The 27,808-nt window shown below is 41.8% G+C and overlaps 1 protein-coding gene across 3 annotated transcripts in view; it reads left to right on the top strand.

Annotated features, from left to right (window-relative positions):
• The window catches only part of LOC139692456 (transmembrane protein 47), a 987,299-nt gene that overhangs the window by 370,392 nt on the left and 589,099 nt on the right, over window positions 1-27,808 (top strand). For 2 of the 3 annotated variants that reach the window (XM_071590668.1, XM_071590670.1), the window contains exon 2: window positions 6,883-7,289. The exons of the other annotated variant lie outside the window; for it this stretch is intronic. The gene's annotated coding sequence lies outside the window, so the exon portion shown is untranslated. The remainder of the gene's footprint in view (window positions 1-6,882; window positions 7,290-27,808) is intronic. 3 annotated transcript variants of the gene reach the window in all.

The following is a 27,808-nucleotide window of genomic DNA, read 5'->3' on the forward strand; positions in this document are numbered from 1 at the left end:
ACGAAAGGCATTTACGAAAGGCGCCAAGGGGTCCCCAGTTTAACGTCCCATCGGACGGGCGGCGTACTCACTCAAGCTGCCCACCACAAGGCACCTCAAGTAGGGACCGAGATACCTTTGAAAAATATTCAACACCGCCGGGATTTGAACCCGCGCCCTCAGGGTGGGAAGCCAGCACCTTAGCCCCCGCACCATCTCGATCCCCATGAAGGGAGGAAGAAAGTACTCAGAGCTGAAGAGGGATCTGATGTAAAGTGGGATGTTGTGTTTTGCTAGGGGTCTCAAATTATTTAATTAGTAATTATGTCCTTCCAAAAACTTACCTTAACCGTTAGATTACCTAATAATAATAATAATTAGTAGCTTTATTTCGCTGTCAAGACCGATTCGTGAATGTGTTCAACCCAAATGTTCATCATTTGATTTCATGAATGGCTGAATACATCGATTAGCTCTCAGCAGGTTTTCCTGGTCAACTCTATCGCGGCGAAATAAAAAAGAACGCAGCAAGTTTTTTTCGGGTGAGGTGAATCCTCTTCGGTTGATGATGCGGCTGTGGTCTCTGGCGCTATCGATCCAGCAACTCGGCCCTTTTTCCGTTTTTAAAAATAGGTTGGTCCTTGCTGCCTGAGCGCCACCGTCTCCAAACGACTGCGTTTAATCACTAAGGGGTAACTTTCATTAACGCGCCGCCGTCCTCGGGAGCTCTAGCGCCTAGAAAGGAACCTCATTGGCCGCAAGATAATAACGGCAATACGTTTCGCCCGCGTCACTCGGTGTTTGTTCTCTTCTTTCATGCTGCCCATTTACTCTGAAAAAAGATCACGCGTACAATTCCCCGCTTAACTTGCTACTTCAGCGGCGTACTGTTGAATGAATTGGGCAATAGTGGATGCCCGTGACGGGGTGACTCTGGCTTTTGTATGAGTTTCCCGTGATTAAGAAGTCCCAGAACTCACTTGTTACCTTCGAGATGCTGTGCAACAGAGTAAAACAGATTCAATGACTTGCCGCGACAGTTACTATTATTGTATTTTAATTATATCGCCGACAGTTATAATTATTTTTCGTGTCGCAGGGAACGGAGTCACCCGCTGATGTGCATTGAAATGTAAGCATTCTGTAGAGTAAAAAATCATTCTCCTTCTCCATGTCTAGGCGATTGACTTTTTACGCTGTGTAATTCTCGCATCGCAATAGAACGACGCGACTTAAAAATAATCTCTATTGGTAGTTGTCAGGGAGATCGTCTCCGCGGGAAAAACAGCATTGAACCACTTTGGCGAATGTAAAATTAAACCGGTAAGAAAAAGATTTGTTCATAATAGTAGTTTTTAAGGGAGGCGACCGATAGATGAGTTCATTTGCGCGATTGGGGATGGACAGGGAAGGATGAATAGTGGAGAGAAACCATGCGTCGGCATTAGCCTACTCTTAACGAAAGGAGCCATGGGGTCCGCAGCTTAACGTCCCATCCGACGGACAGCGTACTCACTCAAAGTGCTCTCCACAAAGCATCTTAAGTAGGGATCGGGATACTACTGAAAAAGTTCCGCCAGATCCGGGATTCAAACCTGGGCCCTTTGGGTGGGAAGCCAGTGCGGATTTGTTCATCTCTTGGTGGTGTTTGAAACCAGGGAGGTTTTTCGCACCCATGAAAAAACCATTGTTTTTTGTGATTCGAATTTGCTGCCTTTATTGTAATCACAGCGAGATCGAACTGTGTGAAATAGTTGAGAGAAGGCGGAAACGAACTTCCCGATGTTGGAAAGACTCCGCGGGAAGAAATAAGAGCAAACTGGAAAAGGCTGTGGGAAGTGATCTCATCGTCAATCACGAAATCTCGATGTGCGTCCTGAATGCTTTACGACGCGAGCTTGGCTCCCCTTGGAGGAAGATAACACGGGCTAAGGGGCGCGGAATGATAAAGGAATGCGGACGGAGGGAAAGCCGAGAGGTACGACAGTTCGGTGAAAGAAGACCGTGCTTAGGTAACCAAATGATCCAATGAGAATGGTATTTGGTTAATCGTTGCCATGAATTTATTTTTTAGACAGTCGGAAGGCAACTTCTAATTATTCAGAGGACCTATTATAGCTATAAAAAAAGTCGCAGTGAAAACTGGACTAAGTAACGGTCGGTTTTAAGTATTTAAAGATTGTTCCTCTCTATGTTTTCTTCTTATTTAGTTTTTTTTCGACCGTTGCGAAATCATAATTTTCATCTTGGAGTATCTTCTGTCTTTTTTAATATTTCTTCCCTGATAAATCACCCAAAAAATGAAGTTTTAAAAAAATATGAGTGCTTCCGATATCAGTCAACAGTAGACTATTATATAAACGACATTTCCTCGAATTTCCTCAATAATTCCATTTACCTTGATATACGTGGATTCGATAAAATAGACTTATCGCTGATAGCAGTGAAACCTTTCATTAGTTAGTAAAACTGGGAATAAGGAGTCTTGACAGTCATTCCTTATTCTCCCTTTTTATCTCATTAATGTTAAATAATAAATGCCTTTTAAAGGATAAGATTTTGTGTATATCCAAGTTACTTAGAGGTGTTTCAGTTGAAAAATGTTTCTGATTTTGAAGTAATTCAAGCAGTAGGACAAGGTCGCCTCTGTATTTGGTGGCCAATCGACCTATAGGCGTATCGCCCCACGTCATTAAACTCATGACACTTAATTAGTGGATGTATGTGGAAGCCAACAGAAAAATTGAACTTCTTGACGTTTTCAGAATTAAGTCCACAGACTATGTAAAGATACTAAAGTGCAGTGAAGCATGTAAATAAAATATCTCTCTCTGCGCTCCCTTGTAAGTCATTTCTCCTAGGTTATTTCACCGGCGTCGGGTACATTCTTTTAAAATGTAACCTTTTGAATTAAAATCATTCTAGATTTTGTGGAAAGTTTAATATGATACTGCTGATTTATTTGCTCTGGTCCTTAAGGTACCACATATCGTAAGATTCCTTTCATGTCATGTTAAATTTTTCATGAAATCTTCTATATTTCCTTTTGTTCAAAAGGAGTAAGTAGTGTACTTCTATCTTTGTAATTCATTAAAACGTGCATTTAGATAATGATGCTTATGATGCGTGCAGCTGCGAAAGGTAAAGTTACTTTAACAAAGCGTGCTGAGGCCGCGCAATCCTTCCCTTTGCATTTCTCGTTCCATTAATGGCGACGGAACGATGCTGGACGGGCAAACGCCATCTTCCGCCAGTCAATGCTGGGTGTTAATGCGTGCGCTTTCGAGACACCCGCCCTTGGGCCGTAAATCCGCCGGTATCCCACCCCTTCGGCCCGTCGCGGAGGCGTTCATGGATTTGCCCCTGCCCCATTCCTGGTGCACCTCGAGAGTCCTGGGGCGCAACGTCCCCCCCCCTCTCGTTCCCCTTTCTCCCTCAGCTGACGGCGCCGTCCACGGGGGTTGGGAGGTGCGTGAAGAGGAGGCCTTTCAGCGGCGGTCGAGCCAGGGCCAGCCTCCCCCCTCCCCCTAGTCATTGCGTTGACCTGACCCTGGGGTCCGCGGGATGAAGGTGTCTCTTTTCCGCCGCCTCCTAATTTTTCCCTCCCCCCCGTGGTTTACTTTCCAGCGAGTGTTGTGTTGCATCCACATTTTTAGAGTTATCGGTACCTCTTTTGCATATTCCTCGCTCGTTGATGTTAGTAATTATTTTCATGTTGCAGTGAATGTTAACTTTCAATTGATTAATTATTAAACCATATTTTCCTTAGGAAAATTTAGGGCTTAAATGTTCCTTCAATAAACACTAAGTGTCGTGGTAATCAAGGCACTTCTGTTTAAGCCGAGATCTTTTTGCTCCGATTTTAGATCGTCCTCGATTGCTTCACAAATCCAACGTTATCCCAAAATCCGATTCTCTTCCTCCTCCACTTATTACGTTCTGTCCATATCGGCTGCATCATTTCAATACCGTGTCCTACTCAATATCTCTTTTTAACTCACTATTATGAGCTCTTTATTTTCACCTTCCTGTTAGGAATTGATTAATTTTGAGTTTGTTAGGAGTAACCAGTTTAGAAGTGTTTAATATTTGTTGTGGTATGTACATTCAATTTGTTCTAGTATTTGCGTAAATTGCTTGAAAAGCGCTTGAACTGCACATTTGTTTCTCTGGTATTCATTCTATTTCAATTTAAATCATTTGTTCGTCATGAATCTTCTAAGTTCTTCATGTAAACGTAAATAAAAATAAAGCGCGTTTTATTTCAGCAAAGTAAAGAAAGTTGAATGCAATAAAATGTAGGTGGGAAGTGTACGAAACTATAAAATTCGCGAATATTTTATGGAGAAACGTGGATTAGGAGTCTCGGTGTTTTCAAGGGGACTTGAAATTTTAGGGATTATATTATGGACTCCTTAAGGGCAAAGAGTCGCGGCGACAGTGGCTCGTCTGCTTGAAATTCTCAACTCTTGCTCATAAGTGGTGAAAGTTTTGAATGCTATCGGAGAGCATGGTGCAGTCGTTTTTCTCCGAGGTATATTCTGCAGATCGGGTACATTATGTACATTCCTCAGCTACTGAATCCAATGGCCCGAGCTTTATTGGCAGCTGTAGTTTAATATGTCTCCTCCGTTGAAAGAACGAGATTAATTGTTGTTTTTCAATAATGTTATAGTTTATAGTTCTGGGTATGTCTTCCAGCTAAAGACTCATGTAATAGTACACGTAATGTTATATATTGCGCTCAATGACTTGAAGATCTGTGTTTGGCGATAACGTGATGCTACCGTAAGGTCGCCTCCAAATAAATAAATGTATACACACACACATATATATTTTACTAGGTAATATGACGTCATCGTTTACATCGTATTTTGTCATCTGTTTCTGTCGGCGAAAGTTTTCATTGCATGAGGTAGTTCTCGAAGTTCATCATAATTTTTTGAATGCCATTTAAGCAGATTGAGTTAATGGAAGAGAGTTTCTCTCGGTTAAATCGAAGGACGCTTAAGTGATCATATTGCCTGGGATAAAATGGGCAAATATCAAGTTTATGATCGGTTTTGGTATAGAAGTCATTACAAAATATTCTAGGTAATTTGTTTTCATTATTCGTATGAATTATGTTAAAAAAAGAATGTCTTCAATTTGTGTTAAAGTTTGATTTAAATAGTTATTTTTTTGCTGAAATCGGCCCAGCTTCTGAATATCAGTCATCCCCGTATTTTTTTCTTTGGCAACTTTTTTTTCCTTTAATTGTTATTTATTAAGGACTATATGAGAATAATGCCATTAAAAGTCCAACAAGCAAGTGGTTAGCAAATTAAATGAATAGAATAAGGATGTTGGAAGTGAATCACGGCATTTGGGGGTTGGGGAATGGATTGTGTGTCGGAGAAAGGGGGGTGGAGTGGGTAGCATTGAGGTGGGCACCCGCATCTCAGCAGCACGTGATGGACCGCCGCTTCTCCCGCCAATTTATTCTACTCCAATTACGCTTCAGAGCTCGTCTCGCGTCTGGTTCCGGAAAAACACTCCGCTGCTGGAACAAATGGAGAAGTCTTGTCAAGTTAATCATAACTGCGAGGTGTAATTTTATGCTTTTTCGGTTTATTTCATTCAATCACCTTTTTAGACTTCAATAACTTTCTTTAGGTTCAAAACTAACTCTGAATTGAATTTTTTTTAGACTGCTTCTCTCCCGGTTTCTCAAATACGAGTAGTTACACGTTAATTCTTAATTCCTGTCTCTCGACAAAATGTCTTCATTTTTTTATTTTGACGAAAATGCTACTTATAATTGTAAAGTATAGTTTTTTTGCTTATCACTTTTTTGCAAAAAGACCGATATTTTCTCAGTAGCGTAGGTATGCAGTGTGGTTTCGCTTTTTTTCTGCATCGTCCAAAAATGAGTCATGTCTATTGCAAGATGACCGTTGGGTAAGTTACTGGTTTTAATGTAATTTTCCCTTATGTCATATTTCAAATGATCACTTATTGAACTATTATGTGTAGCAGAACGTGAAATATAGAACGCACTGTGTTTTTCTTCTGAATTGTTTGCAGGCACTACTAATTTCAACTAGCGTCAGAGTCATGATCAGGTACTCCTGTGATTAATAGCGACGCTGAAGAGTTGAAACTAGTTGCACCTGAATAAAATCCAGTATACGAGTTCATTGTGTTCCTTATTTAATGAACATGAACTTCCACATAGTAAATATCGAACCATGGAATTAATAATTTGCCGAATGTAATTATTTTACCCAGAAAGTTATTTCAAATAACACGGGGCATAGTATGTTATCTATTAGTGGTATATATAAGTAAAACTTTTAATACTATTTTAACATTAAGTTCAAGGGGTAAAAAATATTGTCTAATGACTCGTATAAGAATTAGAAACCTCTAGTTCAAGGAACTATAGAAAAAACTTTTTAAAATAGCACGATTCAAACGTACGTATGAGGACTGTATCTTGTACTCCTACTATGGTTTTTGATTCTTTACCAAGTTTTTACTTATTTATTTTGTTATTTTTTCAATGATTTCCTTCATGTGGCATTTACATCCATAGTAATCTTCATTACTACCACGTAAACATGTGGCCCACAGGTGTAAGTCTATCGAGACAATTTAAAGGATGAAAATAATAATATAAAGGTCATTTTAATTCATTCCCAAATTCTACTGCATGCATGCACATGACTTTGTTGTTGTTTTATTTGCCTGATCTGTTTCTAACTCTAACGTGTGTTTTCCTCTCTCTCTCTTTTCTCTCCCCCTCCCGGACCGCCTATGTCCCTTCCCTCCCTTCCCGATCCCATCCCATCCTCTCTCTCTCTCTCGCATGAATATGCCCATCCCCAATGTCGCACGCCTGGCCTTGGCCGCTGCCCTCAGTGTGTTGTGATGCTGTTCTGCTCGTCGTCCAGACTCTGAAGTCTTCGTCAAATCTGACGCACACAAACTGCTGAAGACTGAATCCCGTTTTCATCAACCGCTCGTTATCACTCTCCCTCCGCATTGTTCTTCTCTCGCGACGTGTGAGAATCAGACTTTTGAATCCCGCAGTGTGTGTGATAGTGGAAGGTGTCTAGCCAGCGGTGTAAACTTATTTTTTTTTTGGGGTTTATTTTGGGAAGGGATAACGGGGACTTGTTGATTAAAAAAAGGGATACCTTTGCCCATAGTTCTAGCGCATTGCTTCTACCTTGCGACTCCCTCCTCCCCTGAAGGCAGCCAACGTGTCCAGTGCGGCTTCGCTCCTCCAACGGGACTCTCCACCTTGCTGTGCCCAACTGAAGAAGGTGAGTGCATTTACCTCGTCTTCCAGTTTCCCCATCAAGGGCGTGTCCTGACTGCGTACAGAGGCGCCAGAGAGGTTCTGCTTCAGCCTTTGCGTCTTAATGTCAGCGGTCTTGATATTACATTCCTAAAGACGAGAAACGCTCCATAATTGGGGGAATGTCAGCCGGAGATGCGCATTAGAGTTTTGGGTAAATTCAATGGCATTATATTCGTCACCAAGATCTGAAGTGAACTTCATTAATACTCGTAATTAAATACCCTTGGTATTTTAAATTTGGTTTCTCCAGCTTTAGTCCTCGTTGTTGGCTTTTAAATTTCTTGTTATTAATTTGAATTACATGCTTATGATTACTCAATGGTCCTCAAATATTATTTTGCTAATGCTTTTATTTTTCGTGACTTCTAGTGAGTGTTTGTTTACCATGGTATGCACTGGTGCTTACTTGAAATTCAATTTAAAACTCTTCCGTGACGAGAAGCTTTTGATGTTTTACTAATATATTAATTGATAATTTTATATAACTATTTTAACAATCAAATTGGCATGATTGACATTTTAATTAATGAGTGCTTTATTTTTTCTGTGAGATTTTTAATCCTATTTAATGACTTATTTTGTAACTAGAGTTGTATTCTTCAATTCTGTCTTTGAAAAGATTTTTTATCGGAAAAGAAAATATTTTGTTCTTCTTCATATATTTTATTATGCGATCTAGGTTTTGACTTACAAAGTCATCATCAGGTGAAGTATAGAGGACACACAGCTTTATATACTAGACAGATAAGAGGAGGGAGGAGGTGCTGGTAAAGTGGGAGGAGTGGAAAGGTGAAGGGAGACTGGTGTGTGTATGGGGGTAGGGGAAGAGAGAGGGCGGTTGGGTATGGCGTCAGGGGGAAGAGGGGCTGTGGAACAGAGGGAGGTCCAGGAGGTGGGACCGGGAGGAATACATCAGGTCATTAATCAATATACCCTTAAAATGAGTGTTCTTGGAATTTTCCTAACGTTCCAAGGCATCTATCTAATCTTAAACCTTTCTTCTCCAAATGTAAAATATCAGGAAGAAAGTCACTTGTGTGGTTATTGTCAACTAGGTGCATGGCAAAATGGGTAGAAGGATGTCTGTTTTTAAAACAGGCGTAATGTTCTTTCACACGTTCACGGAATATCCTCCCGGTTTGTCCAATGTAAATAGGAGAACATCTTTCCTGTGATGAGAATTTTATCCTTGCTGTTTGATAAAAGGTTCCCCAAGTTACCTTTATTGTAGAAGGCTGGTTTTATTCTGTTCTCTGGAAAGATTTTTGTCACTTTACGAGATAAATTCCCCAGAAAGAGAATTCTTTTCCATTTCCGTGTGTCTTTCTTGGGGATGGATTTGAAAATGGATGTGACTGCTATTTTTTCTATTTTTTGTGACACATACTTTTCAACTAATTGGAAGCGTAAACCGTTTATTTCTGCTATCGTTTTCATTATTTGGAGTTATTTTTGAGTGTTTAGGGGGGGACAAGGTAATCTTGTCACACGTTGGACTATTGAGTTTAACGCTGCTAATTTTTGGGAGAAATGATGTCTTGACGTGAAGTGTGTATGGGCAGGTTCACAAAGACAACTCGACAGCTTCTTGATGTTTTTCGATTCCTTGCTCAAAAACATTAGGTTCTCAATGGAGAAAGGACTGTACGACTCCATTAATTTTTTAGACACTACTATCACAAAAAATAATCGTCAACGGGACTTCTCCATTTTCAGGAAAGATACTTGCAGAGATCGCAGATGCGTTATTCACTTCACTCCAAGACATCATCAAGTCTGGTATTTGGTAAATACTGTTTGAAAGGCGTTTTGGATTGGTGTAAAGGATACTGCGTCAGTTTGCTTACCTATGAGTAAACATATCGTATGGTAGATTATCCAATATTGCTCCTGTACGGCAAAAGATTTGTCATGATCGTGTTTTTCCAAAACAAAAAAAGAGGACACATTTTTGGATTGCTTTGTGAATACAGGCTGAAGAATATTTTAGCGCATTCGTTCCTCAAACTATTTGCTATTTATTTGCACTGCTTGAGTTAAAGCTGTCATTCGCCGATTGTGAGCATGTTAAACCTGTGTTGGTCCGAACTAACGTTGAGCTTAGCCGAATGTTGTGAAAATATCAGGTCAAATTTCGTGCATTGCATTTTCAAAGGGATTTTCGTTTAAAAACTAAATGGATTATATTTTGAAATGATTGGCAGTTTTCTGGTTTATATGATACGGAGACCTATGTAGAAAAAGAAGTTCCCGCGTATTGTTCGCTACAGTGGGATAAATAACATATCTGGTCAATCGTCGGGGGTTGGTAAGATATTTTTAGATTAAATAGGAACTAGGCAGAGGTAAGGTTTGAAAAAATGCATTGCTTTTTAATAGTTTCATCTGTAATCTGCAGCGCCTGGATTATCGCGTAAGGTAGTTTTCTCATTTGCACAATGCAATTTCAGCAAGGATAATTAGTATTAAAATGTGTTGGAAGTGTTCTCTAGATTCGATTCTACCGCCCGCGTCGAATGATGCGTAATCTTCTTGGCAATGATAACACTTTTCTGAAAATGCTCCTTCAGTGACGTTGACCACTTATAAAAGTTTATTCTGATATTTTTTATATTTTAGCACACTGCAAGCCACAATCTCGGGTGTGTGGTAAAGGGGTGAATACACACCATACTAAATTTGACCCGAATATGACGTAAACGCGGCCGGACACTAATATGTTGAACCCGTATTGTTCGTGAAAAAAATGGTATCTTAAATCTATTTTTTCTACATTTACTCTCTCTAATTTTATTGGCATGATCTCTCCTAACTTAGTACGATAGGAGTAATAATATATTTTCAACATCACGTATAAAGAAACATCCTTCCAATTTGTGCAAGAGATATAAGTGTAAATATAAGATATAAGTATAAATATGAGATATTAGTATAAATGTGTGTGTGAAAAAATATATATATATATATTTAATATATATGTATGTATATATATATATATTTTAGTATTGCTTATTTAGTATATATATATATTCATATATATATATATATATTCATATATATATATATATATATATATTCATATATATATATATATATATATATATATATATATACTAAAGAAGAATGAACCGGTATAAGATGTGAGCATAAATCCGAAAGAATGTGGAAGGATATTAAATGATTTTCAATAGGATCATTATATAGCTGTAAAAATAAATAACTGTCTAATATTGAAATGAAATTATTTCATTTCATTTCAAGTTGTTATGAAAATTCCATAAAGTTACGCCTGAGACAACAAATAATTGTCAAGATGAGAAACCGAAAATGATAAACTTAATATAATGAAAATTATGAGCATATTAAGTGGCTATGGAAAAATCGTCCCTGAAGAGAGGCGGGTGTGTGGAGTGGTTAGAGGGAGGGCACCTGTTTAAGGCTGCGAGGCAGTGGTGTCGTCCCCTCCAGGTTGGACCCCTCTATTGCATCCATGACGGTTAAGTGCGGGTGCGGTTCCCGTCAACCCCTTCCACCCAAGGGCTGCGATGTTCGTAGGCAGCGGTGGCGAATCCATAAATTGCAGGGTCCTTGTCGACCCTGAGACCTGGTTGGATCGAGACGGCATTATTTTTCCCGACATTCTGTGTGCATGCTCTAATATGACTGTTCGCACTTCAAGCAGAATTTATTCTTGATTTTTCTAATTGGAAAGTAATATTTTAAATTGACAAAAATATCAGTTAATGGCAGTGTGTACGCTGCGCATTGCTAGTCTTCGAAGAAGAGACAAGGAATTAATCAAAACGGTCGTGCACAGGCACTCTAAAATTAGTAGCCGTATAAACTCGAGAGAGGATCGTATTGACAAAATTATTCAAGTTAAAGGGTTCATTTGAATAACCCGACAGAGTGACTGTTATGTGTGAATTTAGGATAAAATGCAAAGGAACCATAGGGAAATGCGCCAACTGCATTAACTCATATTTTCTTGTTTTTTTATGCAGCCGACTTACTAGTACTGTAGTAGTAGTAGTTCTCGAAAGCTCCCTTCTCCCCCCACCCTCAGGGCGTCTTTTCATCTTTACATGTCTTTTTCCTTACAATGAATTCAAGATTGCACATTCTCTGCACAAGTGAATACGAATACTTTATCCGTTACACACCTCTTTCCTTTTTATGATTTCAACTCAAGTTTTAATTAAATTTCTGCGAGGTTCGAGTAATAACTGCATCGGGTTCTTCTTTTTCTTTGAACGTCCGTCCTCCAGAACAGTCCACTCTCGTCTCCACTATTCCCTTCTTGTTCATTTCTCGCTCCGAGGGAGAGACGCACATACGTACTTGGGGACGCACTGACACTTATAAGGGAGGCAGCCGCCGCCACTTCCGTTCCGTCGCCACTGGCGGTCGAGGTGCAAGATCCATCGCTTCCATCAGGGATAAAAGTTTTCCGTCTTCTCAAAGAGTTGCAATATTGGAATTCGCGTAGGATTTTCTCAACTTCACAGGCAGAAAGTCTTCTGGATTTTAATCTCCTCGGATTATCGATCCTTTTCGTCCACACGTTTTACGTCTATTTCATTTCTTTCCGATTTCATTCGCGGCATTTGTGATTTTCCTCTCGCCTTGCTTCTGAAACTACTTGGATATGGTTCTGCTCGTTTCGGGTGTTGAGGGTCCTTATGGGCCTGCCTAAGCTTATGCCTATACCATCTATTTTATTACATCATAGGTAATAGTTGAAATTTTAAAATAATTTAACAATCATTTCGTTAATTTTCCTTTATGATCAAAAAGAAAGGGTTGTGTGGAATCTTTTAAATAATATTCGCCCAAGAACAACCATTTCAAGAAGGTATTTCATTATTTGTCATTGTGTCGTTAATTTTAATAATTGGAATTTGCTCATGTATATTATATCAACTTTTTATATGTTAGCTAAGGAATTACGCGATGACGAGAAATATCCGAGCTATTTATTCCCCTTAGTGACTTCGTGATGTTGCCATCGATGGTGCGAGGTAATATCATGGGAGATTGTTGCTATAGGACATTGGCAGGCGCGCCAAAAAATTAGTGCGTACCTTGATAAATACTGTGAGAATGTTTTCAGGGATAATGTGCTCCGACATCCAGGTTGTTCTGATCGGTAGTGTGTTGTGTGCACCAGGGCAAGCAGAGTGCCCTGGGTGCAATGTGTTCGTTGCCCCCGTAGCGGAGACTCATCCCTTCCCCATCTCTCTCGTGCAGCCGTGTGTCCAATTAATGGACGGCCAATCGCTTGCTTCCATAGATGCGCGGATCTGCATTCTCTTCATTTTAACAACGGCACCATGGTTACGTCCCTTTCGGTTAACACTCCAAATATTTTCACATCTCCTCCAGCATCCACTTCACAGTAGGCTGCAGTCTTTGCTCGCCTTTAAAATATTTCCCTTCTTAACAAGCGATTGACGCGTATAATATTTCAAACTCTTTTTGGAGAAAAAAATGTAATTTTCTTCACTCGTTTCACCTAACGGAGAATCGTTTAATAATTGGAAATTTGTCTCAATACACGGGCGTGGCAGGAAAAATGCGCTTATTCCTCGCCATCTAGGGCAATACTAGTATTAACTGTATTCTCAGCAGCTTCTTGCAGTCATTTTGCTTTAAGCTACATGCATATTTTCAATGCAACGAGATGCGTTGAAATGCTATGTTAAATCTCTTTAGCTATATAGAATATAAAGGGGTTAATGTTCGAGTTATTCAACAAACTTAGAGATCTATATAGGGGAAGGTAAATTTTTAATCTGGGTTATTTCACAGGTTAAATATCACTTGTGGAATTCTGCATTTTAATATTTGAAATATTATCTAAAATTTCGCCAAAGTAGGAATTATTCAGAGGCATAAAGAGTTCAACGTAGCGGGAGAGGTTTTATATTGTGAGAACACACTTTTCCTTAGAAATTATGTAAAATATATGTCGTTTTAGTTTGTTAGCTTAAACAATTTTAATATGTCCTTAAGCTTCTGTGCTTTCTTTTTCTCGCAGATAGTCATGCGACCAATATTTTCGCCAGTGAAGGCCACGTTGCTGGCTTTCAAGTAGCGTCTTCTTTAGAGACTATTCCATCATTTAATTTTCGAAAGGGAGAAAATACTCAACGAGGATACGAAGAGTAATTACTGCCACATTAGGACCTCGCATTAAATCTTCCAGTTGTTCCCTTTCCACTCTATTGACGAAAAATCCGATTTCTCTGCTCCATCTTAAGGGAGCAATTTCTTTACCTTCCGTCCTTATGTTCCCTAGGGTGGAAAGATGGTGAAACCTGTGCCACGCATAAAATCTTGGGAGGGAAAATCTATTGGAAAGACTTAGAAATCAAGTGGCGGGTGTGTGTGTGTGTGTGTGCATACGTACACTTTATCGCCGGCATTTCTTAAAGAAATGTGATGGAAGAAGGAGTGGTGGCGGGTAGGCGCAGGCGGAGGGTTGTGACAGTGGGGCCTTTGCAGGGGTGGGAGCGAAAATCCCAACTTCCTCTCCGCCCGGAACTCCTTTATATTCAAATTAAAAAGTCGAGTCTTTTTTTCGACTGAAAATGAGAAAAATGTTCATTATTCCTGGTGTTCCTGAGGAATTCTTTTCCTCTCCCAACCTCCTCCTAGGCCCCCCCACTCCTCTCCCTTCTCCCCGCCCCCTCGGCCCCTTTCTCCTCCCCCTTGACGCGCCTTTCCATTCAAGGTTTTTTGCCCCAATCTTTTTCTTTCTCTTCCGCTCTCCAGGGAAAAATTGACCTTGTGCTGCTACCGCGTGTTCGTTCCTTAGAACTTCTGCAAACCCCCTCTCTCCCCCTGCCCTTTTCACAACCCCCAATTCACTGCCGTTAAGGAATATTTGGCCCTGAATTTAATTAATCCGTGGCACCGGGAAGGGAAGAAATGACGGTTGGCTGGGAACGTTTGGCCGTTTCCCCAGTGGAAAAATTATGGCCTTACCCCGTGGAGAAAAACAATACTCCATATTGAAGAGTTCTCGTCTATGCTACAGGTATATGGGTTATGCATATGGATTAATTCTCATTTAATGAGGCGACCACATTATTCACACCTATCAGTGTATTTTTGATGGAATTTCTATATTAATTCCCCCTGTAAAATCCAATTAATGATGCCATTGTATTACATTCAGTACGCGTCCTTTATGTCCTTAAAGACGTTTTGTTTTCAAAGTGAAAGCAGTTAAAATTGCTTGACTTTCACGATGCGACACTGCACCAATTTTGTAATTAATCATTCTTGTCTATAAATGAGATCACGTTAGCGTTAGCATTCTTCCGTTTACTTTCTTAGCATGTCCAAAGAGAAGAAATATATTCCCAAATATTAAAGACGTATCGCTGTTATTTCCGTATTCTTATTGCTTTTAATCTAACCATCCCCCTCAGAAGCTTGTGATTGTCATTTCTTGTTACTATCGAAATTCTGTGCATTGTCTAAGAATATGTAACGAGTCATGTTGTACTTTTATTTTCTCTTTTGTTATTCTCTCTTTGAACGTGAATTTTTGAGTCAGTCTTTAAAAGTGAATGAAAAGAAAAAAAGTTTGAAAAATCACTTCCGAAATTTCAGTTAGTCCTTAATGCATCAATGTAAGTCTTTGATTGTGAAAGAATATTTTCTCACGGGCGTAATGTGCTCCAATTGATTAACAGACGAGCGCAGTGATTGTCAATGTTTTCAAGGCTCTTAATACCTGTACAGTGTTACACTCTTGATCTTTTACATATATATGCCTAATATGTGCCTGCTAATGTATTTACCTCTTTTAGGAATGGAAAGTTTTTTTTCTCCCAGCCGCGTCCATAATTGCTCCCTACATCAGGCCGGCCGATATTCTTCGAATGCGATCGGATCTTTTTAATTGGTGGTCTAATCATTTTAAGGAACGATGTGAAAAAAACAGGTTTCCTTAATCGCAGGAGATAATCTTCCTTTGGTGGAATCTGTCTTAGCGATCCATCTTGTTCGGGTAATTTTTTTTGCATTTATGGATCTTATAATTCAGGGAAGCGGACCGAAACACTTTGAAAATGTCTAAATTTGAATCATGTCAGAAAAACATTAATTATCCCTATCGTAAAGGTTCGAAAACCTAACTAAGAGAATTATTTTAATGCCATTGATGGTTTTTTTCTGAAATGACAAAATTGTAGCCAAGGCCATTCGTTAGTATGTGATCTCATTTATCTGCAATTTTCGTTGGCACCACAATTATATTCCCTGTTCCTATAGCGTGAAATATTTGCTGTTGTATCAATATTTTTGCATTTTAAGCTATATTCCCGAGTGTAACCACTATAAGCACGCGTCGTTGAGATGGTCCCACCATTTCGTAGCATTCTTCTTTGTTTCCGGATGGGCGCAACGTGATCCCCGAAATGGGCGGCCGGTCGGGAGCGACTCTTTGGCCCCGTCCTTCGTGTTGCCTGACCTCTGGGATATGAAGGGGCGTGTGCGGCGGAGGAGAAGGGGCCGGGGGAAGGGGGATGGTAGTGGGGCGGAAGAAGAGCACACGGTGGACACGTAATGCGTGCTCGTCGTGCTTCTACCCCGGTGGCATCACAACACCACGCCCCTCCCCGTCACCTTTGGGGGGGGGGGTTGCACTCCGCGTGACATGTTTTCGTGACGTCGATATCAGTGCGCGCCGTGTGCCCACGCCGGAGGGAGAAGTTGCCGTGGTCGGAGGGATGGAGCGGCTGGGAGCAGGAGGGGTCGGGTCGAGCCGTGGGGCGCTGCGGTCGATGGGGAGAGGTGGAGGGGGGCGGTGCTTGACGGCGCCTGTGTGCGTGCACGTGCGACACGTTGCGCGCTTTGGTTTCGTCAGCACCTGGCGCCACCAGACGTCTGTGGCATAAATTAATTGAAAATCGTCCTGGATTGATGGCGAGAGTGGGACGGAGGAGGAGGAGGGTGTCTGGCGGACGGTCGAGCGCGGATTTCATTTGTCTGAAATGTTGATATTTGGAAGGAGTCAATTGAATCGAGTGGAAATAGGGCCAGCGGGTTATAATGCTCGGAAAATAGCCATGCTCAGGGTTCGAGAAAGCGGTTCGTGGAAATGGCTTCTGTTGAATAAAACTTTCCACCACAGTGCGACGACTACATCATCGGTCAGAGATGGCTCTGAGTGGGATAGCGGAGGAAGTATACCGAAAAATTAGTCGCAAATCAGCCGCAGTAATCAACTAGTGAGTTGATTTGATTAGTAAGGGAAGAGGCTGATATCAATCACAGAGTCGTGTAGAATTCACTTATAATGGCTTCGATAAGGCGGGACGCTTCCTCATTACCCGTGCCGCATGCCGTATTTCCCAGGAAGATTTGGTAGTCGACAAGTTTCAAAGCTTGAGTGAATCAGTGTTTCCGAAGGTGGCAGCTGGGATCTAGCCCGGGCTGTCAAGTCGGAGGCTAAGAGGCTATGCCCCCGCGTGGGAGTAAAGGCACATATAATGATGCGAGCGATGAATGTGGATGTAAATAGACAGGAGGCGCTAGCGACAGGACGCGCTGGAAACATTCTGATTGAAATGCGGAGTGCGATAAAGGGAACAGGGAAGAAATTGGGTGGAAGGGCAGCGACATCTGCGTGGTTAGCTTGAGAACGGTCGTGAGTATGTGCGTTTTGTGTATCAGGTTAGCGTTTATGCACGGTTTGCGAAAATCATTTACGGATATGCCAAAGCAAAAATATTTTGATGTACCAATGCAAACATGCCGGTTATGCGTTTGTCTTGTAAAGAATGCTGCAAATCACTACCAATACATCGTGAAATAAGAGGTTATGTGTATTTTTCAATCGAAATTCGAGCCTTAAAGATGTGCGTAAGAGATTGAACAAGAAAAAGTTAAGGAGAAGGAAATGTTTGCCTTGTTCGTGATTTCCTGTATCTCGAGGATTTTTTTTAAATTGTCAAATTTGGCGCAACACGGATGAAACAATATATAGCAATACTCACATACTACGACAGTCTTGACATAGATACTAAATTTCATCTCAGCTTCGTCACCTCGAAAAACAAGTAGTGGTTATAATCAGTATTGGTTTGATGAAGTTCTCATGTCTGCCATCGGAATAGAAAAACGCCGTTCATGAAACACGCGATCATGTTTTCTGGAATGTTTTAACATTTGCTATTGTTGCCATGGGTACAATTTGGAGAAATGGCAACAAAATCAATGAAAGTGTAGTTAATACAGAAACTGTATTAATCCAATCGCCATCATGGACATATACGCGGAATGTAAATTGTTGCGAGAAACTGAAATACCATTCTTGACTTCGTACTTTACAAAATGACTGTGGGATTGTACGTCGAGTGATGATTAGAGACACCACCTCCTATGATTAATCGTCTTTAAGTCTATCCGCTGTCTCCTTGAACATTTTGCTCCTTCCAGTTTTCCCAGCTCTCCTGCCTTCAGTTGACTGGCTTTGGTTCATTAGGTTGCACTGTTTTCTGTGTTTGTTATATAATTCTATCATCATCATCGCCTTCATATATGCACTCTGATCTCCCGATTGCATCGCATTATGAGTGTTGAATTTTTCATTTCGTTTTCCCAGTAGATGGGTCCCCAGATTGTGTCAATTTTCTGCGTTCCTTCAAATTTCATGTGCTAATGTAAATGGGCGAAACTATTTCAGTCTCGACTGTACTCTCTCGAGCGTTTGTATTGAAGTGGTAACCGCACGAACTTGAGTTATTTCTTTGTCTCCCATAATTTTGCATTTTCGAAAGATTTTTGATTTAAGAAGGTCATAGGAAATTCTCAAAAGGGTAATTTAATTTATGATGAAAGAGATTCTTTGTAGATGCAAGTCGAAAGGCCGCTTCTTTTTGTCTTGATAAGCTAATGAAGTTCGCATAGTGACTTACTTAACGCCAAACGAATTGTGTGGTTTTCAATGATCTAAATTGAATTAGTTTTCTCCGGATGCCTGCCTATAATATTTATGAATATGATTTTTCCTCTTTTGTGTGTGTATATAGTTTTGTGATGCAGTAGGCCCGTTAAAATTTGATAATGACATTGTATTGCCCTTAAATCAGCTGCTAGGGTGTGTGGCAGGGTGTGAATACACACCACATTAAATTTGACCCGAAATAAATTCCTCCTGGAGTGGTTGACTCCTAAATTTGACCCGAATATAACCCTACCGCGATCGGAGAATATTATTCTGGCCCCATATCGTTCGTGGAAAAAATGTCATCTTTAACCTATCTGCTTTACCCTTGTTCTCTTTATTTTTGTTGACGTGATCTCTCGAACTGTAGTGCGATGGAGGTAATAATATATTTTCAACATCACTACTAAAGAGACATCCTTCCAATTTACGATTGTGCCTGATGCTTTCGTCGCAGGCTTTCCCGCTTAATGTCTGCCTCTTCCCAGATCCTTCATTCTCCCTATTCATTCCCTATATTTATATTTTCAATAACCTGATTTCCACCACTTCCTTTTTCACAATCCCACTAATCCAGTGGAGAAAGCCTCTTTTGTGTGCATCTCGAATTTCACCATGCCTCTTATGGTTCGTTATCACCTTTTCAAATTCCTTCTTTTTATCGCCTTTTGGTCGGGACATGGGTCAGAGGGTGTACTTCAAGGATGGCCAAGAGGCGAGTGGGGAAGAGGGGTGTGGATCTGTTGATTTCTCCTGTGTGCGCTGCGATTAGGGCCATTTTGACCGCTTTTCACATCTTTTCCTTTCATCGTGGGGTGTTACAGGCATTAAAAAAATACCCCGTTTGTCTCTTTGAAATGCGGTGCGGAATAGTGTCGCGGTTGTGGCAGAAGGCCGTTGTAATCTGGATTTTCGGCAGAGGATTCCGTTCGGAGACCACTAATAACGGCAGAAACGGCGATAATGACCCCCGTCGTTGGCGTCCGCCGGGCGGCCGCTCGTTTTTGCGTCGCTGGTGCGTGCGTGGCGTTTGCGCTCCAAGGGTGCTCTCCATAAAGAAAAGGCCGATGATGGTCGCCGCGGTAGCACTAATTAAGAATTAATGTCAGTTTCTTCTTTTTTTGATGGAAATGCGTGTGGTTGGATGCGCCCCATCGACTGGAGTCATAGGCGCCATCACGACACGAATCACTCGGCATGCGCCGACGAGGGCGATCCGTTGGCCATTCTGTTGTTGGACATGTACCTTATTTAAAAATGATTCCCATCGGTTACAGATGGGATGATTGATGTGTAAAAATTTTCCACTCTTTACATAAATTCTTTTCAAGCATGTGCAATATTGTAGTCACAGGAAGACGCGTGAGCCGTTTACGCAGCCGTAACAACTGAGAGTAGGGTACTTAAGATTTGTTTTTTTTTTTAAGATCAAGAATGACTCTCAAACTAGGTCCGTAAGAGCCCTTAGGATATGAAGGGTAACCGCGAATAAATGTTACTGATGCAAGACGGATCTGCACGAACAGGTCGATGTGATGTACTTGTAAACTATGAGAAGAAGAAGTTGCCGTAAAATTATCTCAAATGAGAATTTTTCCGTCTCTGGCTTTCTAAAAAGGGGCGATTGGAGAGGGTTTATGTCGTAGCGTTTTTTGTGGATTTATTTTGTTAGTCTCGCCGTTGTGTTTCCCTATGTCGCCAGTGAATCACACGCCGTGGCCCCGAACGACAATCTGGGCGCGATCTCAAAATCCTTACAAGGCACACATTGGAATTAGACGAGGTTACTAGTGTTTCCTGAGAGCATGACGAAGAAGACGCGGGCCCATTCCACTGCAGTCATTTCACTATGCAGGTCTTCGGGCCCAGCAGAGTGCGCGTTGATTCGCCTTTTATTGGACGGAATTTAAGCACCGATGGACTCTTTTTGCGGCATAGCTATTATTTTTTGTCATTGGCGTCACTTGAGCACTTAGGAGATTGGCAGTTTTTAATGATTTAAATGTGTTGACTGATCTTTGCTTGAAATTATTTTTCCTGTTACTTTTCACTCGGCCGAATGAAATCCCTTTGCAAAATTCCAATGAATCGCGTTTAGCTTAGGGATTATCGGATCCCGACCGGAATGAAAATGCCAGCCGTCCCATCGGCTGTGAAAAATCAGCGAGCCTCGCGTGTCTCTTGTTGACCCGATGCGTCTGAATCCGGGAGTGGTCCTCGAGCGGGCGCGCCTGATCGTCGATGCACGCCACTCATACTACATGCTCGGATTCATTCGGCCGACGGCGGCAGTTTTTGTATTTGGGTGCTCTCGAATTGAATGGCGCTCCGATGGTGGCGATTGTTTTATTTCTGTGCTTATAAAATTTGCGTGCGTTCGTTCCAGAAGTATACTTTCCCCTCCGGTATACTTTTTTGCTCCTTTTTGCCTGTCCGCGTGCGACATACTGACTGGTTAATTTTTTTAGAGAACTTGTTGTGTTTGTCGGATATAACTCAGAAGTGTTGTTGAACGAAGCGTTGCGGAGCAGAATTTGCAGTCTGTGGACTACTCGTGCGACCAAATAGTAGTTGTTTTTAGCGTTTTTCCTCAGGGTAAAAGGAGTGACCTTTGTCCTTGTGTGCAACCTGCCGTAGGCCTTTGAAGTAGACGCGTCACCGCGTGTGAAATATTGTAATATTTCGTTCCTTCTTGTCCTGGATACGATACTCATGTCTCTTTGCACATCGCACCTGTGTCACCCCACGAAAAGCTGCCATCGTAGTAGCTTTTTGTGGCTATTGAATACTTATATTATTTAAATGCCCGTTCAACCGGTTTTAAAGCCTTAATGTCATGCTGTCTGCTTTAATATATTAGCAGAAATAATAATTGTGTGCAAATACCATTTACACGAATTCTAAGGGAATGATGCCCTATAACGGGAAATTCTCGCTGGGGTGTGCAGGATGGGCGCATCGTTCAGTTTTTCACTCGCCCCTGGTCTTTCAATGTTTCATAATTTAGGCCGATGAAGACAGAATGTAAGTACTTTTTATTGGAATCTCAGTGAATGACGAAATAGGAGTAAAATTAAATATACGCGTCAATTGAGAGCCATTTATGCGTATACTTATGCTAAAAATTTACTTCTGAAAGTAATTAAGTCAATAAAATTGACTTTTGTCAATTAACACTAGCCAAATTCGCACATCGAATGAAATATATATATATATATATATATATATATATATATATATGTAACAATAGTTTTGTAACGGTCGGGCGATGTCTAATCAGCGAATGAAGGGACAAAAATAGAAAAATAAGTGTCATTGTCAATGGAAAATATAGCCTCTAAATATTTCACACGAGTTTGAAATATGCTGCGTAGGACCAAGGAATCGGTTTTGTAATACATGGTGCGTTCCGGAAGTAATGCCCGCAATTAAATTTCCCGCGACGCTCCTATTAGTTTGAGTGGGATCGAACCACTTGGACTTGGTGGGAAGGACGCCGAGCTTTGCCGCGAAATCGGTCTCAGCGCTCCCCAAGCTGTGGAAGCGGCAGGACGTCGGTTATTGTAAACCTCTGCGCGTCGACCGAATCGGCGATCGAGTACGATACGTGATTACAAAGTTTTGTGCTAAACTGAAAATAAATCTCTTGAGGAGACTAGCAAAATAATTCGTGAGGCTTACGGGGACTCTGCCCTGTCATTCTCACAAGTTTGGAGTTGGTTAAAGTTCTTTGAGGAGGACCGGGAAGAGGTTCACGACGAACAACGCTCTGGGCGGCCGTCAACCAGCAAAACCGATAACAATTTGGCTCGTGTTTGATAATTTTTGGACTCTGCCCGTCGATTGAGTATCAAAATGGTTGCCAATGAGCTGAACTTGTCGGCTAGTGTTGCGTTTCGTATTGTTACGGAAGATTTAGCGTTGAGGAAAGTGTTCGCCAAGCTCGTGCCCAAGGTGTTTGTCAGATGACCAAAAGACCCACCGAGCGGAAATTTCCAGTGAAATTTTGCAAGGTATCTTAAATCCACCTGGTTATTTGGAAAACGTCATAACTGGTGAGTTTGTATCTTAATGTCGCTGCCTACTATGCGGATGTGCTGGAAAGACTCCGAAAAAGGGTCATCAGGACGAGAAAAGACATCGCCGCTACCTGGAAACTCCATCACGATAACGCACCTTGCCGCAACGCGCCACGAGTCCGCGAGTTCATGGCCAAACGTCAGGGGCCAACCCTTCTCCACCCCCCCATAGTCCTGACGTCGCCTCAGCATACTTCTTTTTGTTCTCTCGAATTAAGGCAGCCCTGGAAGGAACCCGTTTTTCGTCCATAGAATAGATCCAATCAGCCGTGACGAAGAACTTCCGAGAAGTCCCCGAAGACGCCTTCCAGGGCGCGTACAGGTCATGGCAGAGTCGCTGGAAAAAATGTGTAGAGGCCCAAGGACAGTACTTTGAAGGCACGGTACTTTGAAGAATGTTAAATATTTGTGCAAATCTGTTCAATGAATTACTTTAAAAAAATAAAAGCATTACTTTCGAAATGCACTCTATCGTAAACTGTGCTTTCTCTCGCGGCTATTTTTTGATTCTCTTTTCTATCTATATTCAGAAGGAGTAACATTAAGTGCTTTATGACGCCATCTAATTGCTGCAAAATCTTTAAAGAATCAGTCATGGCAGTGACCCTTAGTAGCCGTATACTTTTCACCAAACTGGGTCGCAGCTGCCTTGGCGAAACGTTGATCGTGTAAGCGTTCCCAGAATATTTAGTTAGGCAGTTTATTTGTCGTTGATTAGCAATCAATTGGCCGTCCATTTGAGCTACCGCTACCATTGCAAACGTGCTTGTTATCCTAAGCCTTCGTCCCCTCTCCGGTCCGCCTGACGTCGCCCTTCCTGCGCAAGGTGGAACACCCGCGGAGTGCAATGAAAGCCTTGCGAGGGAGGACACCCAAGTGCCCTTTCATATGGCACCTCTTGAGGAACAACTTCTGCCCGTAAATATATTCGCTATGTGTAAATGCATTTGGTTGTAAAACGACTCACCGCTCTAGCTGTAATCCAGGCCTGAGGTTTGGTCGCCAAGTAGTGAATTAGCGCCAAGTAGGACGCCACGGGTTTTATTTCTCATTCCAGCGATTTCCCGGTTACCCTGATTGTACTGATGAACGTATCCCATTCGAGGCAACACAGGCGTAGAGCTGCCAATTCCTCACTTGACATAATTTTCTGTAATTTTCATTTGCGCAATTAAATAAGTAATTCCTTACGTGGGTAGTATTAACCCCACCCTTCCCTCTTTTAGTATCACGTTCCTTGGCGCTTGCTAATTTAAATTTATCTCGGAAAGGCGCCGATTTAATATATTTTGAAATCATCAAAATCTTTGGCGCAAATGGGTCATTTTTCCTTAATACTACGCATTAAATAACAGCGGTGGTAGAGGATTGGTATTTATTCCTGGAGAAAGGAAGGAATTTTATGTGGATTTGAAGAGTACCCGTAAGTTGTGTGTGTCCCTTCGACTCAAGTTCCAAAGAGAACCGCGACATTCTCGTGTCACGGTTTCTCATCGAAAACCTATGTCTCATTGATAAAACTGCTGATAATTAAATACATTAATATTTAGAGAAATAGGCGTGGTGTTCTAATCGGTCCATCGGTAAGATGCCGCCGCCCCCCTCATTTTCCTTCACCCTTCCCTCTCTCTTCTCTTTTGGCGTGCCCGGCTCTCGCCCCGTCCTCCGCGCCCAGTGGTGCGCGGCTCTCCGCAGGGCCGGCAGCCTTCGGGATCCACTCTGCGGCGGCGATACGTATGCCGTCACGTTCGCCAGAGTTCCTCCGTACCGGTGGCCACCCTGCCTCCAGTCGTTTCCCTCACACCATGCCCCGAGAGAGCAGCCTGGGGGAAATTACTGACCCCTGTGTGTTGGCTGGAGTAATTTACGCGTTGTATTTTAATTCGGCGATGCGGGCTTTATCACCAGCTTCTTATCGCGGTCCCGTGTTTCGTCACACTTGTAATTACGCCATGTATTCCGGGTTAAAATGCCGTGGAGGGGGAAGGGGCGAAAAAAGCCCTTATATCCCTCATCCTGGTGGGATAAAAATCGTCCTCCTCCTTTGTCCGCAACTGCTGTTCATCGCAGGGTTCGCCCTCCGTCTGCGAGCCCCTCCCCCTGCGCTCCCATCTCCGCCGTGGAAACGCCTTTTTTATTCGAGGGTGTCCTCGGCGCTCGTAGATAAGGGAAGGCCACCGCCGCTCAGCCCCACTCCGCCTATGCGTGGGAGGGGTAAGATTTTTTCCATTTCCCATTCGCACCGGGGTTACCTTTGCCGTGACAATACATCACCATGTGGGATAAGCTTAAAATTATGCATGTCTTAAATTACTGGGAGGGGAGGTGAGACAGGAGGGCTTAAAAATACTAAGATTGGAGGAATACTTCCCTTCTCTTTTCCAACCAGATTATTCAGTGAAGATAAGAGGAATGGTCTGAGGTTATCTAGGGTCAGGACTTCCCAATTTAGTTCACTGATGAAACCCCTACAACTCAAAGAAAAAAATGGGGAACTTCAAAGAGCTTACGTATTTCAATCTGGAAATCAAAACCTAGATTTGCTTGTTACCAAGGTAACCGTAAATAAATCATGCGATCCGTGTCAAGAAAAAATTATACGTCAACACTGTATGAAAACATGAGAAAAATTAAAATACAAGCCCATGAACATTTTAAAATTCAAGATCGCGTTAGATCAGTTTGGAAGAAAGGGTATGAAGCTGCTCATCAACATAACTTAGTATTTCGTTACATTTTCTTTAACTCAACTTGCGCAACCCATGCGTCATTGTATGATTTTTTAAACTTATAATTTTTGAAATCGTCATGAAACTCGATGGTTCCCATTGACGAGTCACTGAACCCCCAGGGCTCAGATTTATTCGTGTAGGAAAGTGATTTGTGCACGTCAAATTCTAATAGTTTTGGCTGTGTGACGAACCTACGATTTAGTGAAACCTCTTATTTTGCATCTCCTAATTCCTCTTTGAAAGAAAAAAATAAAATTTGTCAGCGATTTATAATGAAATAGAGCGCTAACTCAAATGTGTATTGTTTTGCACATTCGCCCAATGCTTTGTGTATTCATTTGACCATTCTTACCTATTTGGATACTCTCTCGCCAATCACCTTCAGTAATTTATTTCGTTCAGAATATTATTTTCTTATAGACTGTATGGTACAAATGCAGGTACATTACTAATTATTCCTGCCATTAACTAATCATATCTGAACGTCTTCCTTTGAAAGAAGTAATCTCCAAGCGTTGTCCACCTTGGCGGTAGAGCGACCCGGTTCCCTCCCTCCACTTGCCCCTGTATGATTCCATTGCTTGGCCCCGCCTCCCCAATTGGGGGCTCTCCCGTACGGGGGAGAGGGGAATAGTGGGCGGCGGGGGGGCGCTAATGAGGCGTGTTGGACGGGCGAGGGGGGCGGACGCACTCCCCACCGTCCCATCTCGTCTTCTCATCGCCGGCACCATCCCTTTTCTTGGCCGACTTCCCTCCGGCCTTAAGTGCTCTCGCCCTTCTGCTCCCCCCTCTCCTCTCCTAAATGCGCCCCTATCTCTTCACCCCCTCGCCCAAACATCCCGCTCCACCTCTTGCAACCCCGACAGCTCCCCCTGCCCGTGAAAACTTCCTTCCTCCCTTCCACCAAAGGAGAGTAGAAACGAAATAATACCACCCCCTCTGATTGCGAGGGCTCGTCCCCCCCTTCCCTCCCCAACTCCCAATTGCAGTCTACCTCCTCGCCTCTCTCTCTCTCTCTCCCTCCCTCTCCGAATTTCTGCGGGGAGTATTCCGGAGTTCTACGCAGTTTGATTCGACAGCGCGTCGATCGGCCAGATATCCGAGTCGAGTGAGTTTTGGTATGCAGGAGATCATGCGGTTAGTAATCCATCCATTAGATCTCATGGGACGTTTGGAAGTCGAAATCTACATGAAATTTCAAACGAACATTGTCATTGGATAGTTTCCACCAATAGAAGGTGGGGCTGACAGCTAACGTATTAAATGCCTTTGTTCATGAGAGCAACGTTGTTTTTTTCGGAATTAACGTGCCCTCGTGTGAAGAAATAAAGATAATAAAGCATTGTAAAATGCTCTTGAATTGTAATTTAGACACATATGCACAAAGTATGGAGTTCTACTAAAGTACTAAATATTTGACGAGACTATCACTGTATTGCTATGTTCACGGTGATCACCTCAAATCATTTTTGTTTATATTTAATAGAATTTTTGGTTCATATGAACTTTGTTGTGCTTTTCCTTTTGTATTTAGGCTATTAAAAAATTCTTGTTAATTAGTTACATTTTAGCAAATGCTTAAATTCTGTGGACTTGCTTTTTGTTCAGGATAAAAAAATCGGAATACTTAAATTATGTGTCAAAATTACTGACTTTTCCGTCTCATTGCTATGAGATATGTTCTCAGTACTGAGCCCAGCAGCGTTTGAAATTCGCACGTCAGGGTTGGGGACCAGTGTCTTTCCCTTTGCCCATCTGGACTCTCCGTTCACCACTCGCACATGGTTGGTCAGAGATATTGGTTTGGGATGTCTTCTATTCCTCCAATCTATTCCTATTTACTGCAATGCATTCACAAATTCCACCCCATTCACCGTATCAAACCACTTTTCCAAATCTACGCAACGGAAAAATGCATACTGATTGTATTTTCTCTATTAGTGATCTCATTACTGCAATAACATCACGCGTGCCTCTCCCCTTCCTGAACCGAAACTGATCATCCCCTAAGTAATCATTTGCTCTGCCCTGTTCTCTAATCTCTTTTTGGTGATCGTGTGAACCACTCTCACTGCGAGCGTAACCAAAATTCTTGTCCTTACATATGGTTGCTTGTACCTTTTTTTTGGAATAGAAACTAACTCATCTCACCAAATATTCCGGCTGGATTTATTTCTCATGAATGCCACGAATCAGTTCATGTAGACTTTTCCCTTGCCCTTTCTATGTCCTTGTCCAGAATGCGTGGACTTCAGTTGTCATCATTTGCGTCAAATTTCCATTTCTAATCTTGCTGGCCTAGTGTCTTGTCCTTACAGTTATTCTATTTACTCAGTCCATCTCTCTTGGATCTTCTCTGGTCCAATTAATAACTTTCTTTATTAATCCTTGATTGTATGTACGGTTTTTCCTTTTTTCCTTCTTAATAGATCTCCCACTTATCATCTACAGTGCACCATTTTCACCTTTTTAAAAGGTCCATATTCTCACCTCCACCACGTCTCTTTCGCTCGGTTTCAACGTTATCCATGTTTGTCTTGTCCTTTTTCTATTTCATGCTCCAATAGTTCCGTTAACGGTTTTCGATATCCCTTTTTTTGATGTTTCTATATTTCCTCTATGGTAGCCCGCTACCTGTCCTCACTCGTAATTTTCTCTAAATGATGCTTATACTCCTTTCTTGTCGCTCCCTTTAATACTTTCTAAT

Source organism: Hetaerina americana, unplaced genomic scaffold (genome assembly GCF_022747635.1).
Source record: "Hetaerina americana unplaced genomic scaffold, ioHetAmer1.1.p SCAF_4, whole genome shotgun sequence".
Taxonomy (NCBI): domain Eukaryota; kingdom Metazoa; phylum Arthropoda; class Insecta; order Odonata; family Calopterygidae; genus Hetaerina; species Hetaerina americana.